This window comes from Plectrocnemia conspersa, unplaced genomic scaffold, assembly GCF_051122295.1.
Source record: "Plectrocnemia conspersa isolate PC_06_02 unplaced genomic scaffold, ASM5112229v1 ptg000012l, whole genome shotgun sequence".
In the NCBI taxonomy this organism is placed as follows: Eukaryota; Metazoa; Arthropoda; class Insecta; order Trichoptera; family Polycentropodidae; genus Plectrocnemia; species Plectrocnemia conspersa.
Genome location: NW_028277176.1, coordinates 29,279,675 through 29,303,192, shown reverse-complemented (window position 1 = coordinate 29,303,192; position 23,518 = coordinate 29,279,675). Strand labels below are relative to the sequence as shown.

The window sequence follows — 23,518 nt, the reverse complement described above, 5'->3', positions numbered from 1 at the left end:
AAAGCGTTAAACATAAATTTAAATCCATTAGTATGAAATCCAGAACAGAATTGAGTCTATAATCGAACTGTCGTCTTATAGGAAAATAAAATCACATGAAATCTTCTATTAATGTAATTTTGACTGTTTTGTCATCAGAAATATCCAGTTTTACAAAAAAGGCGATAAAATTTCGAATGTCACGAACAAAAAATATAAAACCGATTGGAAGACAAATCCTATCTCAATCAAACAATAAAGTTATTATCTTTTGATCCAAACTTTTTAATTGACATGAAACAGCACCACAAACGTTTTTTTATGAACATTTAAATATGTTTTGTTTAACATAAAAGCCAAAATTTCTAGTGAGTCAAAATAAAAGTCTGGGAAATGCGGCTTTAAGATAAAATGTTAGATCGAGAAGTCCAGCACAATATTCACCCGAATAAAGAAGGTCGTTTGCGGGTAAGATTTTTTGTTGTATATAGATTTTAAACATTTATTCAATTTCTCATATTAAATTTTATATACGCGTAAGTTAATATCAAAACATGCCTACTAAAAAAAGATTCTCTTTGCTGAAAACAAACTTTGTTTCGCAATAATTTTATGTTAGGAATTATGCGTAGAATTTTTTAATAAAAATATAGATCCATAAGTAAATCTTTATAGCGCTGACGTATTATATATCATTTATAATTAATACATATTCTTTATTTTATAATAAGCTTAATTAACACATGTTTATAAATATAAACTCACATGGATCGATATTATTATTTTTATAAAATATTGGCAAATTTAAAAAAATATATGCCAGCTGTCGATTAATTGCCAATTATAAACTAAATGTATATTATTTTTATATGCTAAGCAAATAATTAGCTGCCAATAAAGGCTCGCTCCAACGACTCTTCGTCTAAATAAAAGGTGTGGATTGTTACTGTTTATAATTGGCAATTAAACATTTCGATAATGTTTAGGTGTATTCGAATAAATTTTTGCCTTTGCTAAGAACGTATACTAATATTTTAGAATTATATCTATATATATATATATATGTATATATACATATGTATATATAAAATTATGCAAATCCTATACACGTGACTGGCAATCCTTTTGCTCGTGATTCACGATTTTTGATCCCTTTTACATATATATGTATATTGCGCACAATCAACAAGATATTCTCCCACGGGATTACGCGATACCTATATTTGTATAATTTAATATTTAACGATAGATCTTTCGAAAAGAATTTAATGTACATACCTTTTTATGTATAGAATTTACTCGGAATAAGAAAAGTGTCTCACCTGTAAATAATAAAATAGAAACATGTTAAATATATGTAACGATAAACATTTTCACTACAGCTAATTTTCTATTCTGTACCGCGATTAAAGTTTGGTCAATGTACATAAACCGATTTCGATTCTCGGGGAATTTGGAGAGCTGGTATTAGTGCTACTTTGCTCCAAGTCTACATCCAGCAGCTCTCGTGTCTCAACGCTAACTTGTCTCGTCAAGGTAATATAATTACGTTCGATGAACACTTAACCGAACTCGTCTGGCAGTCTAGGCAAGATGAATCGATGCGAAACTATCTCGGGGCGAAATTTCATTCATGAACGATCGCGTGTCTAATTTAATTAGATTGGTTATTTTTCTTTAATTGTTCCAAACAACGATCCAAGGGTGGTTTGGAAACTATTGTGGCAAGCATTTTGACGTTAATATGATCACCCGTGAGCGGAATAAACAGATTTCACGGTGCGATAATACTTGAAACTTTCAGATTAGTTGTTATTGCAATGGCGATGGCAGTAATTTACGTTACGACTACTTAACTATGGTTTATATACAGTCAATTTAATAAACAATTGCGGTATGCAAAGACTATAAAATATGCGACAATTTAAAAGCCATTAAGATCATTAATTACTTAAAGCACAATTGACAGTTGATACAATTATATATAAGATAGACACTGCTTGGTACATATTTATGCCAAAAGCTTCCAAGATTTATGCTTAATCAGTAAGGAACAATTACGCTATAAAACCCGCGAAGTATACGAAGCTTTCGAGTGTTAATTAGCATGGGACTGAGATTAGTCCTTGACCCGTGGCGTGACACCGGGGCCGGAGAGCTTTGGAGCCTCGCCCGGAGCTTAAAGTTTCTCAACCTCAAACTTGGCCGAACCGATTCGGCAAGTTGCGGCGCTGCCGGTGGATTTAAATCATTAGCAAATAATTAAGACTAATACCCATCAAGCATACGCATTGTTACTCAAAAGCAAAACCGAGTTTCTAATTTTAATAACGCAATTTATAGCGAAAGTTCACAAAGCAGATATCGAACGAGAGAAAGAGACACGCGGGGGCCTGTTGTTGTTTTGTTGTGTTTTGTGAAAATTAATTACAAAGTAAATGTGACGATATACGCGAGCGAATAAAGTTTTAAACGCGACGCGGAAGATTGACGATCTCGGTTTTGAAACTCAAACGAAACGCGGATTTAATTTAAAATTTAAAAAAATTAATATCGGAACGAAAATTGGATAAGCGAAAAAACAACGCGAAAAAGTAAAATAAATAAAAAAACAAACCAGACGGCAAATATTAGGGGAAATGTGGTGGAACTCTTCAGCCCGAGTTCACCCGGATCTGTGACTTTAATTATTTACATGAAATTATACAAATTTCAACTTTGGCGGTGTAGGAATGGGGGAGATTTCTATGCTAATGCGACAGTTCGAAAATGATATATCACGAAAATATATTACGTGGGTATAATCGAACGCGACGTGCGCGTCAAAAACAAAACTATTACTCGTAGAGAGGAATGACATTTTCGAGAATTATTCTGATTCATAACTAGAGTGCATTATCGTAAAAATGTCGCAAAAATTGCATTACGGTCCTCGCATGTGATATATTAAAACATCGTACGTGAAAATACTGTGTAAATACGTTAAAATTTAATATTTTAAATATCTATAATTTTATGATAAAAAATTAGATTAAATCAACATGGCACTAATTAATATATTAGGTAATCCCAAAATTAATCTCGTTTATGTAATGAAAAAAAATCTTAATGTTTATTTTTAAGTTAATGATTCGAAACCTAATTTCTTTCAACATATATAACCTTTTGCCACCGCTCATTTTTTAAATTCAATTAGCATAAAAGGCTTTGTGCAAAATATTACGATAGCCCCCATTTCACATCGTTTACATTTTTAATTGTTACCGCCTAGGGAGTGTTGCATCGATTGAAATAAATGGTAGTCAGAAGGAGCAAGGTCTGGAGAATAAAGTGGATGAGATAAAACCAGCCACGTTCCTTGGTTTTATCGAATCAATTTTATTACGCAGTGACGCGTATTATCGTTTTGTAGAATTATTCGACTTTATTGTAAAGTGCATATCTAAAAATTTTTTTACTTCCTTGTGCAAACGATCCAGCTGATCATAATATCGTTTGGCAAGATTTAAAAAAATCATAATGCACAATTCCTTTGCAATTCCACAATGCAAACAAAATAACTTTTTTTTACAACAAATCCGGACTTTGAGGTAGGCTTTGACCTTTGGATAACCATTGTTTTCTACGACGATTATTATCGTACAAGCCCCATTTCTCATCTCCAGTTATCAAATGGTCGAGAAAAAGTGAGCAGCTTCAAAATCTAGAAGCTCTACAGATAGATAATCTACAATTCTTGTAAATCCATACATTTTGTATCAAAGCTTTTCCAATCTTCTTAATGTGCTGATGCACTGTTGAATCGGATTATATTTATTTGTCTAATGTCATAGATAATAAATATACACATAATTTTGAAATTAGATGGCGGATTATATTGACTTATGAAGTTTGACAAGATATTTAAGAAAATTTAAGTCGTTTTTAAATAATATTTTTTTAAATTTTGAGCTCCACAAAAGGGAAATGAATAAAAGCAAACAGCATTACCTTTTAACATAAATAGTAGTCAAGAGAAGAGTAGTGAAGATCCCGAAAAGAGTCCAGAAACGAGTACACCAAGTTCAGAAGAAACGAGGAAGACGAAATGTATCGATACTTAGGAATGCACGTTAAAAACAAAAATATCAAAGGAATATTGCTAGGCAACAAAATAAATTCTCTTCGTTTGTTTTTCATAATTTATGAGTTACCGTTATATAAATATTATGCGAATCTTTAAATTTTCATTGTTAAGTTATTTCAGACCATATTTATATTCATTTTCAAATTTTTACAGTCGTTTTAAAAGATTTTATAAGCAATTAAATTAAAACCTTTAAGAAAAAAAGCAAAATTCAAAAAAATCTTGCCAATGTATTGACTGTTCAAGATATATTTAGGGTTTGTTTTTAACCTGCCTATATAAGCAAAAGTACTAAAATACTTGTAGACAATAAGTCAATACTCAACTATTTAATAAAAATATGAACCTAGATCCGCAGAATATGTACATACCCTCACTAACCTTTTTAAAGGTAATATATAAATAAAAGTTCTTTAGTATGCAATTATAAATTACTGGATGTGTATATTTGAATATGATAAACTGAAAACGCATGAACAAGATCACGAAACAGACACATATTCTCTTTTCATCAATAATTCATAAATACGCAATTTAAATAATTTTCAGCGGTTAAGAGATCATTGCGGAAACGAAAATTGCGAACACCGAAATTCCACACATAATCTTTTGAACATATAATTCTATTTAAAATTATTTATTTACACGCAATGTATAAATGTTACAGTGAATGTGTATTTTTCGGTGATGTTATATTTTCACTAGTGAAGCCTAAATACATATTTACCAGTAGATACATATTATATTATAATTTAACTGATAGACGCTAGTGAAATTATATGCTGCTCTAAAATGTATATGTAACTTTATTTGACAGTTGTGAAACGAACATTTGCTGTTCAAATCCTAACATAATCTATACGAATTAACCAATCCCAACTTGAAATAAAAGTAATAAAACAAATTACAGTTTTAGAATTTTAATTATTTTGTTTAATTATTTTTTTATTTAGAATTACCGTAATTAATTCGAAATCTCTTTCATCATTAGATAATATAGTCAGCGCATCAGATCCATGTTCTGATTTCTGATATACATATGGTTCTTCGCAAATAAAACTAGCCTTAACTTAGCATGTTGATTTTTTCACTATGACAATATATGCAGGAATTAAACTTTTTTCTACAATTCGTGATATTCTGATACACAATTCTGAAGCTTGCAATGAAACTTGAAGGCTCGTTCAGAACTTTTATTTTATTTATTTGCGTAATTCCGCATATTAATTAAATACATATATATTTAGAAAAATATAATAAATAAAAATATAATATGAGAATAATGTCATTGTCATTCAAGACATTATTCTTAAGTAATTCGGTAAATGACTCAAAACCTTCTCTACCAATTTCATGTGCTAAAGAAAATATGTTATTTATAAAACAAGTTCGGGCCAAACTGCTTTCCAGCAAGAATTTAAAGTTTGTGGTCTTATTTGAGAGATAGCAAATGTAACATGATTTAAAAACCCCTCTGTTTTACATATCAAAACAGTCTGAAATAATTATTTAAAAAAATGCTTCTTGAAATATAAACCGTATAAAAATAGTACTCATAAAAAGAGACCCGAGTATATCATGAATTTTAATCAAATCTAAATATTAGGAAAAACGACCACTGACTAGCAAACTATTGCCCCACCCCCTCCCCCTAGAAAAGCTGAAATGACGTCCCTATTGCTGTCCGCAATATGTTCGTAATTTTCGAGTCTGCAGTTTCCGCAATATTCACAAAACCATCTTCAGCATATGATTAGCAGCATATTACAAAGCATACATACAAGACGCTTGACGTGTAATGGCCGCTCTAAACAGCATCAGAGATAAAGAGAGGTCCAACGAAAACCCCCCTCTCAAAAGCGAGTCGATGGTTCGAGGGGGCGAATCTCCCGCGAGCTGAATTGCGAAAAACGGCGCGTTTTCCTTTTATTTACATTTATTTCACTGGCAGTCGTTGTAAAGTTGAGTCAGGTCCTATTTAATATTTGCCCGGGGAGACATAATACGGCCCGGGGGCGCGGCCGGGGACGTTACATCTTGTAATTTCCTTAGCGGTGGTCCTTTTTTGCCCCTCGCAACACTTGCGCAATACTGTAAACACGAAACGTGATCGAACTCGAAACTAATTGGGTACGTTGCATGTGCGAGTCGTTCGAATCGGAGGCAATCGAATTATGCGTTGTTTACGTACATATGTATGTACATATGTCTGTGTATACTATCCCGCCGGGCATCCGGTTAAATTCGCAATGTTGATTGTTAAAACCACCGGTTTATGGGGGCGGTTGTTCAAAACTCGCGAACGGCGCTGATGCGTGCTGGATGATCGTTGAAAATAATTGAACAGTTAGTTAACCTTCGTTAGGAATTAACGTGTTAACGTGCATCGGCGAATTTCATCCGATTCAGTCAGCTGTTATCAAATATTGTAATTAAATTTATTTAAATTCAATAAAACATTACCCCTAATACAAATAATATATAACGTAATGTGATTTAGTGACGTTTCACACGGACAATGTAAACGTAACAAATAATGTCACCCCATAAACCACAAGTAGCACTTAAAAAGCCATTAGGCTAGAAACGTATGGGACAATTTTAGTAGTCTACCATCGGAAGCAGCATTTTCACGATATTTTCTACAAATAAATTTTCACGGCGGTCATTCCATTGTTAAGATTCGTCCTACGGAATGGCACCAATGATCAATTCATAAAAAATAAACCGCCCCCAACGCATTACGTAAACTATCGCCAATAAAACGATAATTTCGCATATCTAACGAGCCCCCAATTTCCGAAAGGGGCCCTTTAATAATAGATACCGCGGAAATATGTAAAATCTTCTTATTTATCGACTCGGCCCGTCGTAATTTCGGACGGGCCGACCCTAGCTGTGCTTATACGCTTTTGCACCAGGTTCGGTGAACAGCGTTTTCTCATAGAGCACGCGAGGAAAAAACGGCGGTCCGTTTATTAAAAATCGCACGAGCAAATATATAGGTCGGCGGGTCGGGACCATGGGAAATAATGCCCTTTTATACGGTCAGGGTCCGAAACCGCCTGCGGCACGTCCCTTTATGTCCTATACGTCGCATAATGGATTGTCGCATAGTGAGCGAAACGGGGATGAGCCGCTTTTTATTTCCGATATTCCGAGGTTTTTGCGGTTTAAGGGCGAAATTAGTAGAACATATTTTATTCGTGTAATTGGAACGCCCCGAGGGTACAAAAATGATGCGTTATTACCGAAAATGCTCGGGAGACGCTGTGTTTCATACTAGTACGTCATTATGAAGTGGCGTTTCCCAAACGGTGCTCAATGTTCCGCCGCGTGGAAATGAGAGGGGTGAAAATTACGTCGTTATGACATTTCAACACTTTAAAGACGATATAATGTAATCATATTTAGCTTTGAAAGCAGACTTAACGCTTTACGGTCTGAAGAGATGGAGCTTTTACAACTTTCATAAATTTCTACTCGATTAACAAAAATACGAGTGTTTTACAAAATTAAAATATTTCCTTTGATATATTCATAAAATAAAACAACAGCTAAAATTATGTAGATTCCTGATTTTTTTTAGTTTAAATATTTTTTTAAAGATGTTTTAAGATAAGCCATCATATGTAGAAATAAGATGGCGGATAAAAGTGAGTTTCCACTTTTTTTTTTTCAATTTTTGGAACTCGAGACACTAATTATTTTTAGTCTAAGTCATAGGAAAAATTTAATTTTAATAAATTAACTTATTATCTGTGGAAAAACATGGGTATATATAATATATACATGATAAGTAAAAAAATATTGAAAAAAATTAAAAATATTTTATCAGATATTTATTTAAACTTTAGAAGTCCAAAGACATGTACATATGTCATGCCCAAAATAAATTTATCATTATAGTCAAAAGGCATATATGTCATGTCCAATATATTTTTAACTATTTAACGATATTATTTTCAGTTTTATTTCATTAGTTACTCAGTATTCAAATAATTGAACGAATATTCGTATATATTATCTCAAATAAAATTTGAAAAAAATCTTAGAGCAACATAAGTTATCGTTTTTCTCTCAATATACTCGAGTGACCAGTGTCGCTCTAAAATCAATGGTCATTTATGCGCCTTTAAAATGTATGACAATGAGGCGCTTCAAAAAAATGCTTTTACGACTTCGAAAAACATTTGTGAATAGAATGTTTATCAGCGGTTTCTACTATGACAGAAATCGCAGAATTCTTCAGTGAAATAAAAAAATTGGACAGGTCCACCCTTTATTATCGTTTAACGCTTATCTTAAATACAGGTGTGCGTCGCAATTTTTTGTATTTGTTGTTTTTAGCAGCAAGGATACAAATCTGCACAAAACAAACGCCGATACATATCCTATTTTTATGTATATCAAATTCAATCAAAATATGATTCGCTATCATATATACAAAAAATTCGATAAAATTATGTATTTAAAATGTTCCATCAATTTTTCTGAATTAATTCAAACGCAGCCGATCTTAATTCTGGTGATTTAAAAAATCTTTATAAGAATTTCACTTCGAATGTTTACTGTTTAACGAACTATAATTTAAGAATTTGTACAGCAATTTACTACGTTTTTTGGATACAACGCCATGAAAATAAATTAAATTTAAAGACACAAATAAGTACTTGTGTTTGAGATATTCTTTCAAAGGGTTTTACTTTCGATTCGTCCGGGAAATTCCCGAAATTGTTCACATTTTAATCTATAAACTTATTATTAAAAATATTTCGCAGTTAGTTGCCGGTCGAAATATTTTTGTCAAAAGCAATGTAATTTATTTACTAGATTACCGACAAATAAGATTCATTCAGAACCTCAGTAGCATCATTCAAAAAAAAAAAAAATTGATTATCCATAATACATAAATATAACTCGAAAAAATTATACAAATAATTTTAAACGAAACATGATATGACGATAGAGTTTCGCGTCTTCCAACTAATAAGCACAGCTGTTGCCAAATATGTATGTATTATATATGTAATCTTAAATTTGCCGAAATTGCTTTTAGCATAATTGCATCTTGCCTTTGGAATTAATTTTGAGTCTTCCAACATTTGTAAATTAATTATATACCCTTCAACATATTCTAGTGCCATCTCTCTCAAAAGAGTATTTGATGCTCCTAATTGGTATGTTTTTGAAATCAAAATTTTTACGCAAAAACGACGTTTTAATTCCATTCAGCAATATATTGTTTAATTCATTAATTAAGCGGTACACGCACTTAAAAAACACTTTATTCAATGTATAAACCAAGAGATCATTTATATTAAATGTATTGTTCCACTATTTTTATACAACGTTATGCCTGCACTACACTCTCTGGAAGTTGACCAAGGTTGGCCAAGGACGGGAGGTAAAGTGGGGGTAATTCAGTCGACTTGACCAGCTTCGATCGCTTCCGAACATTGTCGGCAAAAGGACCGAAGTCGGAGCTGCTCTTTCGAGCGCGAGCGGTGAGATACTTCCCCTTTCGCTCTTTCGCGTGTTAAGATACGAGAGTAAGATAGATAATGATATGGTGTTTCGCAAACTGAGATAGAACGAGTAACTCGGTTCAATTTCAGTATGCGCGTAGGGGTCCTATGGTCGAACGCTGCATCGTGGTCACGTGGTCAAGTTATAATACCACATGCTTATCGGGGACTTCAACAAACTCTTACCGACATCTTTGAATATTTTAGGGAACCAAAAGGGATTAATTATATTTTTGATAGTATATTTTTCTAACAGATATCGTTATTATAAATTTTTTTCATATAAAATTAAATAATTAAAAAATAATTAGTGGCACTTGATTTTGTTAAAAAAAATCGTTTCAAATGTCCTTATGTATTTTCTTAGATCGGTTTATATGAATGTCACACCATAACGAATTCTTATTTAGAATTGATGGTGACAAATTCTAGGATAGTCACAGATGTGGTGTTCGTATTCTGAAGTATAATTTTTATGCCTTATGGCATTTTGCAAAAGCCGACAAAGATTTTGCGTAAATTGAATATTTACGACCGAAAAGTTTTCACTGATATTGTATTGGCGAGTGCCCACACAAACTTTTATAATTATCAGTAACGTAATTTTAATAATATGACAATTAAAAAACTGTGATTATTTGGCACATTTTTCGATCGCGCGCAAATATGACGGCCGTATGTGACAGAAGCGGCCGTCCGGACGTCATTCACGGTCGGCGCACGGTGAAATTTGCAACAGTGTGGTCACTTACTCGAAGTCGCAAGTCTCAGCCGACTTCAGTTGTAACTTCGGTTCGGAAAACTTCCAGAGAATGTAGAGCAGGCATTAAAATCAGATTTAAGGCTGGATTGTTAGCAAAAGTTGGTAATTAAGTAATCGTTATAAACATGTTACATATTATTATCGCGCTCATACAAAATTAAGCTTTGCAGGGTTCATGCAGTGCCACTGGTATATCTGGCAATTTTTATACCCCGTTTTTGTACCCCGTTCCGCCTGCATAATGTATTTTTTGTTATTAAGATCAATACTTTCATAATATTTTTTATTTTAGAAAAGTGGATAAAAATACGTCAGAAAATCTATACTATGTCTTGCAATAAATACAACATATTATTATTAAACTACAAAAAAATTATTAGTGCTATTAGTGTAAGAATAAAATTCGACAAATCGAAACACGGCTAATGTTCGCGGAATTCAAAATAATAGCCTCCTTTTCATTTTCATAAAATATAGCAAGATTTCGGAAATAATCAAGTGTTTCGGTACGTTAAATTTTCAATTCCGAGCATTGGTTGGTTAAGCACATCATAAACGAAAAGAAAAACATTTTTAACGAGGAATTTCATAACATAGAGCCTTCGCATAATATATTATGAGAATTTTCCACACGTATATCAATTATTTGCGAACCGGACCATCGGAACTAATCACCACCGAGTGCATTATGGTAATGCAATTGAACCGACCAATTATCAGACGCGTTATCATCGTAGCAAAAGTGGTTTTGACGTGAAATTTATCACATGCGGATGATAGATGGGACATTCGCGCATAACGACAACGGCGTAGCAACATTGCGCAATAACGACCAATAAAAAGTGGGGTAACGATGTTATGGTTCACTGGGCGGAATCAAGAGACGATTTGGTTTCAGAACGGGTTTTATTTCTCTTTTTTGTGGGGCCCGCAAAACGGGTCGTGTACCTGGCAAAACGGAACGACGCGGTCGGATTTCCAAATCGGACGCATTTTTCACGGAAGACATTGTCCGAAAGAATAATGTGCTTCACACAGCCTCCCTTGTATCCTCATATATTACGACAAATGTATGTACATCACCAAGTTCGTGTGCATAATATGGATCGCATAATAAATTAGGAATATAATATGCATATGTTGCGTGAGGATGAAAAAAACATACCGATGTCTTAATTACCTTCATGCGGAACGAAAACATAATGGAAATTTAAAGAAAATTCCATTTTATGCATACTGGCCACTACACCGTATCATATATGACCGTAACCGTATCGACTCATGCAAAAAAATATTCTTTGTATGAATTAGTATAAAACAACGTCCACTACACCAACCGCTGTGGGCGTTGGTAATGTTCGCAGCGTTTTCTTCGTAACGATACGCTCATATAACGGTCATGGTATGATACGGTGTAGTGGACAGAGATATTTTATACATAGTTCGGCCAAAATACTGAATCGGAATCCAAAAACGGAATAAATGTTTCGAGTTGGTAATGAAGCTTTACCAATTATCAGGAAGGCAGGAGGGTCTGAATGTATTAAAAAAATAAGAGAATTTGACGTCGATATTCGTCGTACGTAGTCGCTTCTATAATAGATATTCGACTGCGTCGGTACTTGTTTTTCAGCGCATGAGCTGGAGGTGATATTCAAACAGGTGGCGAAGCGTAAGAGGAGCGAAGTAGTAGTCCGAGCGTCGAGGCGCAGTGGCATCGAGTGTGTTTAATCCGGTTTTGTGCCGCGTTTTATCAACACCATTCTGTATTATAAGGCCGTCGCGTAGGATTTTCCCATAGCCGTGACGTCACGGTCCAACGGTATAGAGCGCGACGGTCGGCGGCGGCCAGAACTAAACCGTCCGTTGGCGCGCGACGCGTCAGATTCACGTGCGCGTGTTTATTTACCAAAAATCGGTTAAATATCGCAGTTAACCATTTATCCGTGTCGTCGTGTGTTATTCAGTGTTATTTGGTGTATTTGCAACCATGGTTTATACGTGTTGTGTCCCAAATTGCAACGGAAACTACAAGAACGGCCCCAAAGTCAGCGTCTACAAATTTCCTCGAGATGAAGCGACTAAAAACAAATGGATCCGGGCGATTCATCGAGCACATTTTGCTCCTACTCGACATTCTAGGGTACGTATTGTTTTTACACATATAATATGATGATCGATACACACACCTAACCTACAATATAATGGATCATAACATAACATAGGTATGCGAGCGCCACTTTACCGAAACGGATTTCAGACGAAATAGTGAATATTATGACGAAAGAACCGGACGTCATCTGAGCGTTCCCTTGGACAAAAAAGCATTGAAAGAATCAGCAGTTCCGACGAAGCTACCCAATTGTCCAGATTATCTATCTGCTTCGGCTTCTACTTCGACCAGAGAGAGTGCAGAAGAGAGACGCACGCGTATCGACAATTCCAATATAGAAGCTGCAATTGCCAACAGCTATCGTTCCAAAGCTAAATATGATAGTAATAGAGTATTTTCCAATTTTAATCAATTTATTGTTTGTCTAGATAGCCATAATGTCGACGAGGAGTGGACCATAGTCAAGAAAAACGGCCTGGTAAAATTTATTTTAATAGAAGACGTTCCAGCCCCCGTCATTACGCTCTCTGCCGTATTTAGCCAAGACTTAAAATTAACATTATATAAAAACAAAACCCAACTAACTCGCTTAAATAATAAACAAATCCCATTAGCGTTTCAAAATATTAATGATGTAATTGAAACATTAAATACTTTTAAATCTTCTCACCAAAATGTAAACGAGAGTTCCGTCGATGACAATATTCAATTGATCCTCGATACGTTAGCATCGACTCGTACATTAATAGATGAAGATAAGAGGAAATATATCGATTTTTTAAGTGAGCAAGTAAAACTTTTCAATTGTAAAAAAAATCGTTATAGATATTCACCTGATTTTGTAATATTTTGTAGCATTTTGTTCTCAATATCTCCCCACGCATATAGATACATCAGAAGCTTTGATTATATGATTTTACCTCATCCGACTACAGTTCATAAAATTTGTTTAAAATATAATACCGATCCTCAGATTGAACAAAATGAGGCAAATTTTTTAACTTATATTAAACAAAAGTTTCATTTTTTAAAAGATAGTGATAAAGTTGTTAGTTTAATGATTGACGAAATTTATATTAAGCCATATTTTGATTATAAAGGGGGAAATATTGTAGGTATGGCTTATAACACTGAAGAAGCAGCTAAATCTGCTCATGTATTTATGTTACAAAGTTTGCTTTCTTCGTTTAAAGAAGTTGTGCATATTTTACCTGTAAAAACGATGAAAGCAATGGAATTATTTAACTTCATTAAGAGAATTGTAGTCGGTCTACAGAATATAGGATTTAATGTAGTCTGTGTCGTAAGTGACAATAATTCTATAAATCGTAAAGCGATGTCTTATTTTGCTTCACCTCCTCAAGTCAGTATAGTTTACAAACATCCTTGCAAAGATAATGCACCTTTGTTTTATATTTTAGATTCTGTTCACGTATTGAAATGTATACGAAATAATTGGATTAATCAGAAAGATACCGATCAGTCGATTAAGTTTCCATCTTTTGAAAATGTAAACGATGATACTTTATCTGTAGCTTCCTTTTTAAATGTGAAAAAATTGTATCAAATGGAAAATAATCAACTTGTCAAATATGCTCACACATTAAATTTAAAATCTCTCTCACCTAGTTGCTTTGAAAAACAAAATGTAAAATTAGTATTAAATATATTTAACGACAATGTTATACAGGGACTGTTAGAAATAGGTCAGCAGCATAATTTATCTAACCACCGATCTACTGCTGAATTTATTAGATTAATAAAAACTTGGTGGGAAATAGTAAATGTAAAAACACTGCACAAAGGTGACAGATTTAGAAATCCTCTTCAAAATCCTCTCGTACCTGCCGAAGAAAATTCAAAATTTTTAGAAAAATTTCTAATATGGTTAGATTTTTGGAAAGGATTAAATGTAAAATGTAATAAACTAACCAGAGAAACGCACGATGCAATTTCCCACACGACACACGGGCTTTTACAATTAAGTGAATATTGCAAGGCAGAATTAAATTTCAAGTATTTGCTTCCAGGCAAAATTCAGACAGACAATCTTGAAGCCCGTTTTGGTAAATATAGGACGATGGCAGGTTCTCAATATTTAATTACAATAAGACAAGTGTTTGAAGTTGAATCCAAAATTAGAATCCAAAATTTATTGCCATTAACGTTAACGTCTGAAAAATTTGGAAATATTAATTTAGAAAATAGTATAGAAATTGATAATGAACCTAACGTAGAATCAACTAATTTTATGTCAGAAACAACAGACTTCGATTTAATTTATACTGAAGAGGATTTTAATATGATTCAACCACAGTTACCTATATTTACATATTTAGCAGGCTATTGTGCAAGAGTAGTACTAAAAAGAGTTAAGTGTGATATTTGTAAAAAGTTTTTAGTTTTAGACAAACATTTAAATTTTGCTAATTTAGAAGAAAATTTCAATTTTATTAAAAATGTTGATAGAGGCGGTTTATTGTATCCGCACTCTGATTTAGTAAATGTAATTATGCTAAATTACATTACAATAAACAAATTAATTAGCACTAATCATGAAAATAAGTTTTTAAAATGTAAAGCTCAGAGGGAATTAGTAATATGTTTAACGTTAAATACAGTCGAAGAACATGATTTCTTTCTATCGGAATTTTATTGTCCATCATTGAAGCATACCGATTTTAATATTTTAAGGCTATTAATAAAAACATCTACAAATATATTTTTAAACAATTATATGAAAAAGAAAAATAACATAATATCGATTAATTCTGATGGAAAGAAAAGGAGAAAATTAGAAACACTCACCTCGGGTAGTTAGTTTTAAGATTTTTTTATTTTGTAAATATGTTGGGTTTTGTTTTGTATCATACCAATTAATTTTAATTAGACATATGTCAACTTACTTTAAAAGAGATCAGCTGAGCTGCAAAAAAGATATGTATTCAAATATTAATTTGTATGTATAAATATGGCAATGATTGACTTAATGTATTCACTTTTCCAGATCAAAACAACAATAGATTGAAGTAGCGATTCGAGAGAAAGCTGTTATATGTCAAATAAAATTCAAGTTTTATAAGTGAAATGGAGAAAAGTTATATTTATAAACAAATTATCTTGAACTATAAGAATGAAATTTATGTTAAGACCATGTACTAAAATTTGTTATATGTTTTATGTAATTGAATATGTAAACTCTTATCAAATAAACAGTGAAAAAGTTTTTTCATTAACATACAAATAAACTAGAATTTTCGGACATTCCTTAAATGTACTTTGTTTTAATTATATTTTTTTTATTGACCTATTTTTAAAAAATGTTCTGATAATTTTCAAAACTAGTAATAAAAATCATAAATGAAACCTTGATTTTATTAAATTTAAGAATTATTTTTATTCTAAAAAGGCTATTAAAAATACCGAAATCGTAAAAGCGCGTAGATTCTCTAGTACGTTTGCCGCGCCGAGTATCCCTACACCCAATGACGTCACGCGCGCTGCTGTCCGGCCTTCTATCTAGGTGGTGTTGGTTTTATACACCGTCGAGCGAGTAAACCATATCTTAGGAATCGGAAGAATACGGGCATACTTCTCGACGGCTGCTAGGTACGGAAGTACCGCTCGCGGGACGCGCGTGTGCCGTGTCTCTTGGCGCGTATGTATGAATATCACTACAATATTGATTATTTTACATCCGTAATTAAATAATAATAAAAAATACTACTCGTAAACCTACAGCAGGTTATTAAATACATTGAATTATAAAATAAAATGAGAAACCAAAGCCAAAAAAATAAATTACGACATAAGCGTTAAAATAATAATAAAAAACCGACATGTAGTCGCGTAAACTTAAAAAAAATTTAGATGATATTCCTCATACAAAATCACAAAATCGTTTAAATATAAAAACTCTAATACTCCACCGTTAAAAACCAGAAATAACATAGCGAAAAACAATTCAGAGCAGTGAGAATATATGATTCAAAATTATTCTTACTCGTAAACGCAACAAAAAATTTTACGTGTAATTAAAAAAATTGCAAATCAGTGTATAATCAGGCAATTAATGTAAAAGTAGTGATTGCAATAATAATGTAATTTTCAATACCAGTATTACCGAGATAAAAACAGTCAATACCAGTATTGACATTATTTTTATTAATTGGTAATAAAAAAAAGTCTAAAATCATCGTCTTTGATCGAAAGCTTCTGGATGCCTACTAAATTTTTTTACCATGGACCAGAGCACCACTCGCCAATTTATTCCAATGAAATATATTCCTATATTACTCATTATTTTGTTATCAGCTACGATTTTCAGATTGGTGTAAATTGAAAATTGTAAATCTGTTCATTTAAAATGCGACATATTTTTTCTGAAAACATTTATGTGATTGAGATGTGGTTTATTTATATAATCGTATTTTATTTAATGCACATTAAATATTTATTTTAGTATATGTCAATAATTTTATTTTTGAAGGAAAGTAACATTAACTAATTTTTCCCTATAACATAATATATTATAGAATATAGCATTCAATTATTTGGACTCGTTCCTTAACGCTTCGTATATTTATTACAGTTGCTCTTTCGAGAGTGATTCATTATCTTATTTACGTGTACCTGATGGAAACGGCTTATCTAAGTATTGACTGAATATTTATGAAAAGATCTCAAAATTAATATGTTATTTATCCATCAAAATTGTCTAAGTCTCTAAATAGTCTAAATCCACCCGAATACAAACGAACTTCAATTGCCATGACGAATTACAAAATATCATTTAATATGTCATTATAAATATATTTTAAATAAATTAAATTACATAGCATACAGTAAAAACAGAATTAATTCAAAGCTTACATTTGTCTCGCTTTTAAATACACATTAATAATTTACGTTAACTTTGGTACAAATTTCTTTTCTGTCTCGGACGAAGTTCCAAATACAATATGTTTACAGGGGCCTTTGAATTGACAACATTTTAATTAAAATTACTTCAAGAGATTTTCCATTATCAATTAAGACTATTTACAATTAGCAGTCGTTAGTGTCCGGGTGAAGAGGGTCGTAATCAAGTTACGCTAATGCGAAACTGATGTAATTCCTTGGGTAATTATTTAAAACGTTCGACTGAATTTAGTCTTGATTGTATGTATGTATAATACATAAAATTTAAAAAGTATATTCGTGCAAATAAATATGAAATATCCGAATCTCGGGAGCGTTCAATTTCAAATTCGATTTCGATATTCATTATGTTTATTATTAGAAAAAAGTAAATAATAAGAAACAATTTTCCCACGTCAATCACGGCGAAACTGTCACAATCAATCATTCGATTAAAAGCCATTGTTGGTTCGGCGAAGGTATTTCTCGGAGAAATCTACCACCGCATCGATCAATACGCAACGAAATCGCCCAAATCACGTTTCTATAAAACACGTATTTACAACAACGTACAGTTTGTATTTACGTCGGGCAAACAAGGCGTTTCAACTGTTTTCCCACTTTTCCCCGTGTGATATTATAAATGTCAATATGTTTTTCCGGACACATTCGCGGGACTTGTATTGCAAATTATTTCTCGCCTACCCTCGGGACAACAGCGAAAGACTTTATATGACAACCCATCGAGTATTCTCTTCGTCGAGCGAAAATGCATTGTCACATTTTATTACCGGCGAATTCTTCGGGGACGTCAGTCAGACAACGGGATTTATCTCTTCAGTCTCAAAAGACAATTTTAGTGAGAGAAGAAACCTTGTTAATCATGATAAATGCGCACTATTATTATTATTTGTTTATATATATACATATATGAAACGTTATCACATTAGCTACATTTAGCTTGCTTGATTTTAATTATTCATTATTATTGATTAGTACAAGCTAAGAGAGCATAAGAGTTGATCCAAAAGTTATCAAAAATTATTCAAGAATACATTTATTCTATTCCATAATACGCTTCCTGTGAAACTGCTACGTTACATAAAAAATTATGACAATACTTATGTTTTCAGCAACAAGTCATGCAATAATCCAATTCCAACAAGATAACGCTTGAAAAAATCATTAGAGCAATTTTATTTAATTTCAAGAGAGCTTTCAAAAGGCAACTAATTTATTGGTCAGAATTCTATTAAAAGCCTGGTCATAATTATATTATTCAAGGTTAGAATATATATCAAATGGTTAAAATACAAATATAGGACGGTCAGAATTAAAACAATGAACTGTCACAATTATATTATTCAGGGTCAGAATAAATATGAAATGGTTAGAATAAAATACAATACTGTCAGAATAAAAATATAGGACGATCGTGTGAATTGAAAAAATATAATATTTATAAATATAAATGGACAATAAATTATTTATTTCATAAATATATCATATATATAAAATATCTCACTCGCACCAAAATTGTTCGACAGGTTAGGTGCGAGCGGCGAGCGATATGAAGCATATTGAAAGCGACGAACGAAGCGGGAATAACGACAGAGCCGCGGCGGCTTATTGTGTTGACATCTAACAATGATGCGAATCAACCAAACAAGTTGGTCCTAAAATACCTTATAAATTATAATCTTTTTTTTCTTTTGTTTATGTTCATATTTATATGTAGGTTTTGTTTATATTTTGTTTAGTATATATACAATTATTGCTATATTAGCTAAATAAATAAACTTTTTTGTCTTTTGTTTATGTTCATATTTATATGTAGGTTTTGTTTATATTTTGTTTAGTATATATACAATTATTGCTATATTAGCTAAATAAATAAACAAACAATACATCGAGGGTTGGTTTTCGTTAAAAAGGTTGATAATATTGGATTACCTTGCAGTCACCAGACCATTGTAAAGAAAATTAATGTTCTACATAACTGCAAATCTCAACTTGAGCTACGGAATAAATTTAGATGAGGCGGAGAAAATTATTACCGTACATTTGTTATTAATAATGTTATTTATTTTATAATGAATACCTACAAGTATTAACCACCGGATAAAGTATAAGAATCGGTAACATTTATATAATTAAAAATTATTGTGAATAATATAATTTATATTAGGCTAATTTTTTTAATAACAATGTGCTTCTATAAATAAAAATCGAGTCTGCTGCCGTGGATCGAGCCCGCGCCCCAGGGTTACTAGTCGCTATTTCAATCTTAAATATATGTTTTGGCGATAAACGCTAAATAGTTATTTTAAAACTACTCTTTTACAATTGTGTAAATAACATTATGTTATAAATAGAGACTTTTTTGTGTAATTATGCATTATTATATAGCATTCAGTACCATACGGTCCGTCAAGGCACTGATAATATTGATCTTCACACGAGCAATAATAATTATTTTATGTCTGAGTTGGAGTTATCGAAAATTTAATTATAATATCTCAAAACCTTTCACATTAAATTTAAACCTGGAAACTGACAATAAAAAAACATTACAACCAAAAGATTCATCTACGACAAGAAAAATAAGTGGCATCGGTGAGATCTTCGTCCAATTTATGACCAAATATTTAACACAGGCTTTAAATGAATTATGTAAAATACTACGTTAATACGATAATTTAAATATTTTATGAACGGTCCTACGCGAACAAATAGTTAATGGCAAGCAGATCAATCGACGCTGCGTTTGTTCTCCGTTTGGAAGCTGCCAACACATCTCGGCCAAAATCAAAGCTGGGTTTGGATCAGGCATAATATTTACGTTGCTGTGTTTACGTTGGAAATAATTCTCCGGACGTTAGAAACGTGCCGCTCTGCCGTTTGTCCGAATCCGGATTGAAAAAATAAACCTAAATCGAGTTTGTTAAGTTTAATCGAATCATAATTATTGGCTGATTAGAGGCTTTTGTCGGCTTTCGAGTCCTGCGGGTGTGTGTGGAGTGTGAAGAGATAATTAACTTAACGTCGACGGGTCGACGCGTCTAATAGAGATTGATTTCCAAGTTGTCTGAGAGATTTTCAACGAGATAATGTGTCTGAAACGAGTCTCCATCTATCTGGAATGTAGCGCAGGATCGTTTGTATCGCGTCTGTACAACTGGACACAGTTGGTCTTAAATTTTCACTAATCTTATTAGCTGTGTTGGTTTTTGTAATCTATTTAAATTCCTACTATTAAATTTCAAGCCCGAAATGGCGAAAAATGACTCAATATATCCTAAACCAGTGTCGAATATCACTACACATACTTCTTAGTGTGTCACTGCTTTCTATACAATGTACATTTCAAGTATAATTATACTTTAAATCTTTTGAGCAACGATTCAAAAGTCGAAAATCACATCGAAGAAAGCCATTTTTCACACACGCTCATTGAAGACAATATAATGGAAAACGTCTCGCGTTTTTTTTTATTCCCTTCTTAAATAATTCGATTCGAGGAATCCGCCAGCAATTTTACGTCCATATACGCGATAATACAACAAATTTAAAACCAAGTGTGTGTGCATTTCTTAAAAAAATTAATAACACGGATAATAAATATATTATAAGATACGATACAACCCTTCAAATCCGATAAATTGGCTCAACGAGAGATCTTGACCTTCAGATACAAAACACGTACACATATCCTTTGTGTATTCATAAAGCTATCAATGCCATTGGAGCTGCTCGAATTTTAATAATCAGACCCGAGCATCGCAATGCGAATTCAATTCAATGCTATTTATATATGTATATAATATATATACTGTATATATTGGACGAGTGCAGCAAAAACGTTTTGGAGTCAAATGCTGCAGATGATCTGAGCTCCTATCGAAATTGCATACAATAAAACGTAGGTATTGCATCGAATTCAGAGCAATTGGATACAATTTGGACCAATTCAGCGCAATCATGCAGCTGAAGTTGGCGCAGTGCTTGTTGCTTGAATTAGAATACACGCAGTGCAAGTCGTCGAAGCATAGATAGTCTATGTATGGCTTAACTCTGCGAAGACATGTCAATTGAACAGACTGATTTGATGTAGCATAAATGATATGGGTCAATTTTAACAAAGCCGTATAGCTGTAAACATAGTTTGCTTTATCGTGGTTTATGGCATCTGTGTCTAACAAGATTTTCTCAAGCCTTTTTGAAATTTACAGTTTATTCATAAAATAAATCAGTGCACGTAAATACAATACATTTTATGAGTGTAGAACTTGCTACATAAACTTGCACAGAACACGTAAATACATACATATTCTGTGGGTCTTGGTTAGAGTGAAAGTGAGACGGCTTAAACAATCAAGAAATGCATTTGCGAGTTAGTGTACTTTGTGATTCGTCGATATGTATCTTGCTATTATGTTTAGACGTGCGTGTTAATAATCGAATTAAAACAGTAAAGCTTTTAATTTATTTGATCGTATCAATAATTAATTTTATTATTCTTTAACGTTTATTAATAATCAGATCAAATATTCATCGTATTTAGAAGAAAGTTCCAAAGTAAATGGGAAGATTTGTATTTTTTAATTTAAATAAAAGATAATCCTATGATTATTTTGTCGTGATTCTATATCAACTTAACAAAAAACAGCGAAATTGAATAATTTAAGTTAAGTTATAATTACTAAAGGTAAATCTGACAACTCGAAAAAAACATTTCACAAGAAAATATCTTATACATATTATAATTACGAAAAAAATAAAACCCTTTACGGATGGTGACTACATCAAAGAGTGACTAACTGCCGCAGTTTAAGAAATCTATCCAGAGACCATTTTTTTTATCGCTTCTTACATACATCAAACTGTGGTAAGACTAATAAACGATATTTCATCGCTCAATGCAATTAAAAAACTTATTACTTGTATATTTTTTAGCTCTGAATTATGGTCGCCGTAACTGGACCTGGAGATGCGAAGAGAGAAGCGGTAGCTTTTGCTGAAATTGAGCGAGTACAAGCTGGTTAAGTTATGTTTTCGAAGTGAACGTTTTAGATGAAAGTTTCAGGGGATATGGTCATTGGTTATCCGCATAACTGTATACATATCCATTGCTAATCCATAAAGCGATTTTGTTTTCGTCCCTTTTGGATGCAACTACCAATTAATTACAAAGGATCAAAGGCGTATTAAGATTTGTTTTAGTCAGTTTACTTTCTAACAATAGGTTTTGTGACATCAGGTCATGAGGCCATACAGAGGAGCCATAATTTTTTGTACTTTAACAAAAAAAAACTACAAGTCGTATGATGTTTATTTCGCTGAAAAATCATGTTTTAAAAATAATGTTTAAATGTCCACCATCCCACCGCTGGCATTCCTCAAATCTGGCACCTAGGTTTTGAAACGCTATGACACAACGTGCTGGGAGGGGGGGCATGGCATTTATTAGAGAACATTTTTTGCACCACCAGTTGCACTAATTGGTTTTTATATGGGTGTAGTTTCAAATCCAGTTCCAAAATTCGACTCAAAGTTGATATTGGTATCACTATAGCAGCAAAATGCTTACGCGAAATTCTCTTCGCTTCTCTCACTGCGTTGCCGCCCGGTTTTCTTATTATTTATATAGCCACGATTTAATTAAATTAACAGTAGGACAATGCTTTACATTATGTAATCAGTAATTAGCGTGAAACATGCACCGAACAATCACATAAGAATCGTTGTTTTTGTAAAACTATTTTACGCAGAATGAGTATGAAGCGATCCATTGGGACTAAATTTCCAAGAACCAAACTCCTTTGCACAAAAGATTTAAAAAGCGCAAAAACTTATGGCACAGCCTGTACAATAGCGCTCGCCAAATAAAAAAATCCACACTGGTATTTATGATTTTAACTAAAGCAGTTTTTTGTTGGATACCAATCTATTGTACATCGGACTAAGCATTTGTTTTTGCGTCAGGTACCCGCCGACGTTTACGACTTAATAGCGTACTATTTATATTTATGTGAGTACATTTGGCTAAAAGCTTTTTGAACGTTCGAGACCTGCCGATTTAATCCCTCCATTGTATATAAAATATCATT

At 32.6% G+C, this 23,518-nt stretch overlaps 1 protein-coding gene and 1 long non-coding RNA gene across 2 annotated transcripts in view; one reads left to right on the top strand and one right to left on the bottom strand.

Moving 5' to 3' along the window:
• Positions 1-23,518, bottom strand: part of Sdc (Syndecan) — a 323,379-nt gene that overhangs the window by 208,354 nt on the left and 91,507 nt on the right. The window lies entirely within an intron of this gene.
• Positions 12,243-15,782, top strand: LOC148228889 (uncharacterized). Its single transcript, XR_015811741.1, has 2 exons — positions 12,243-12,539; positions 12,622-15,782. It is a non-coding gene; the product is annotated as an uncharacterized LOC148228889 (long non-coding RNA).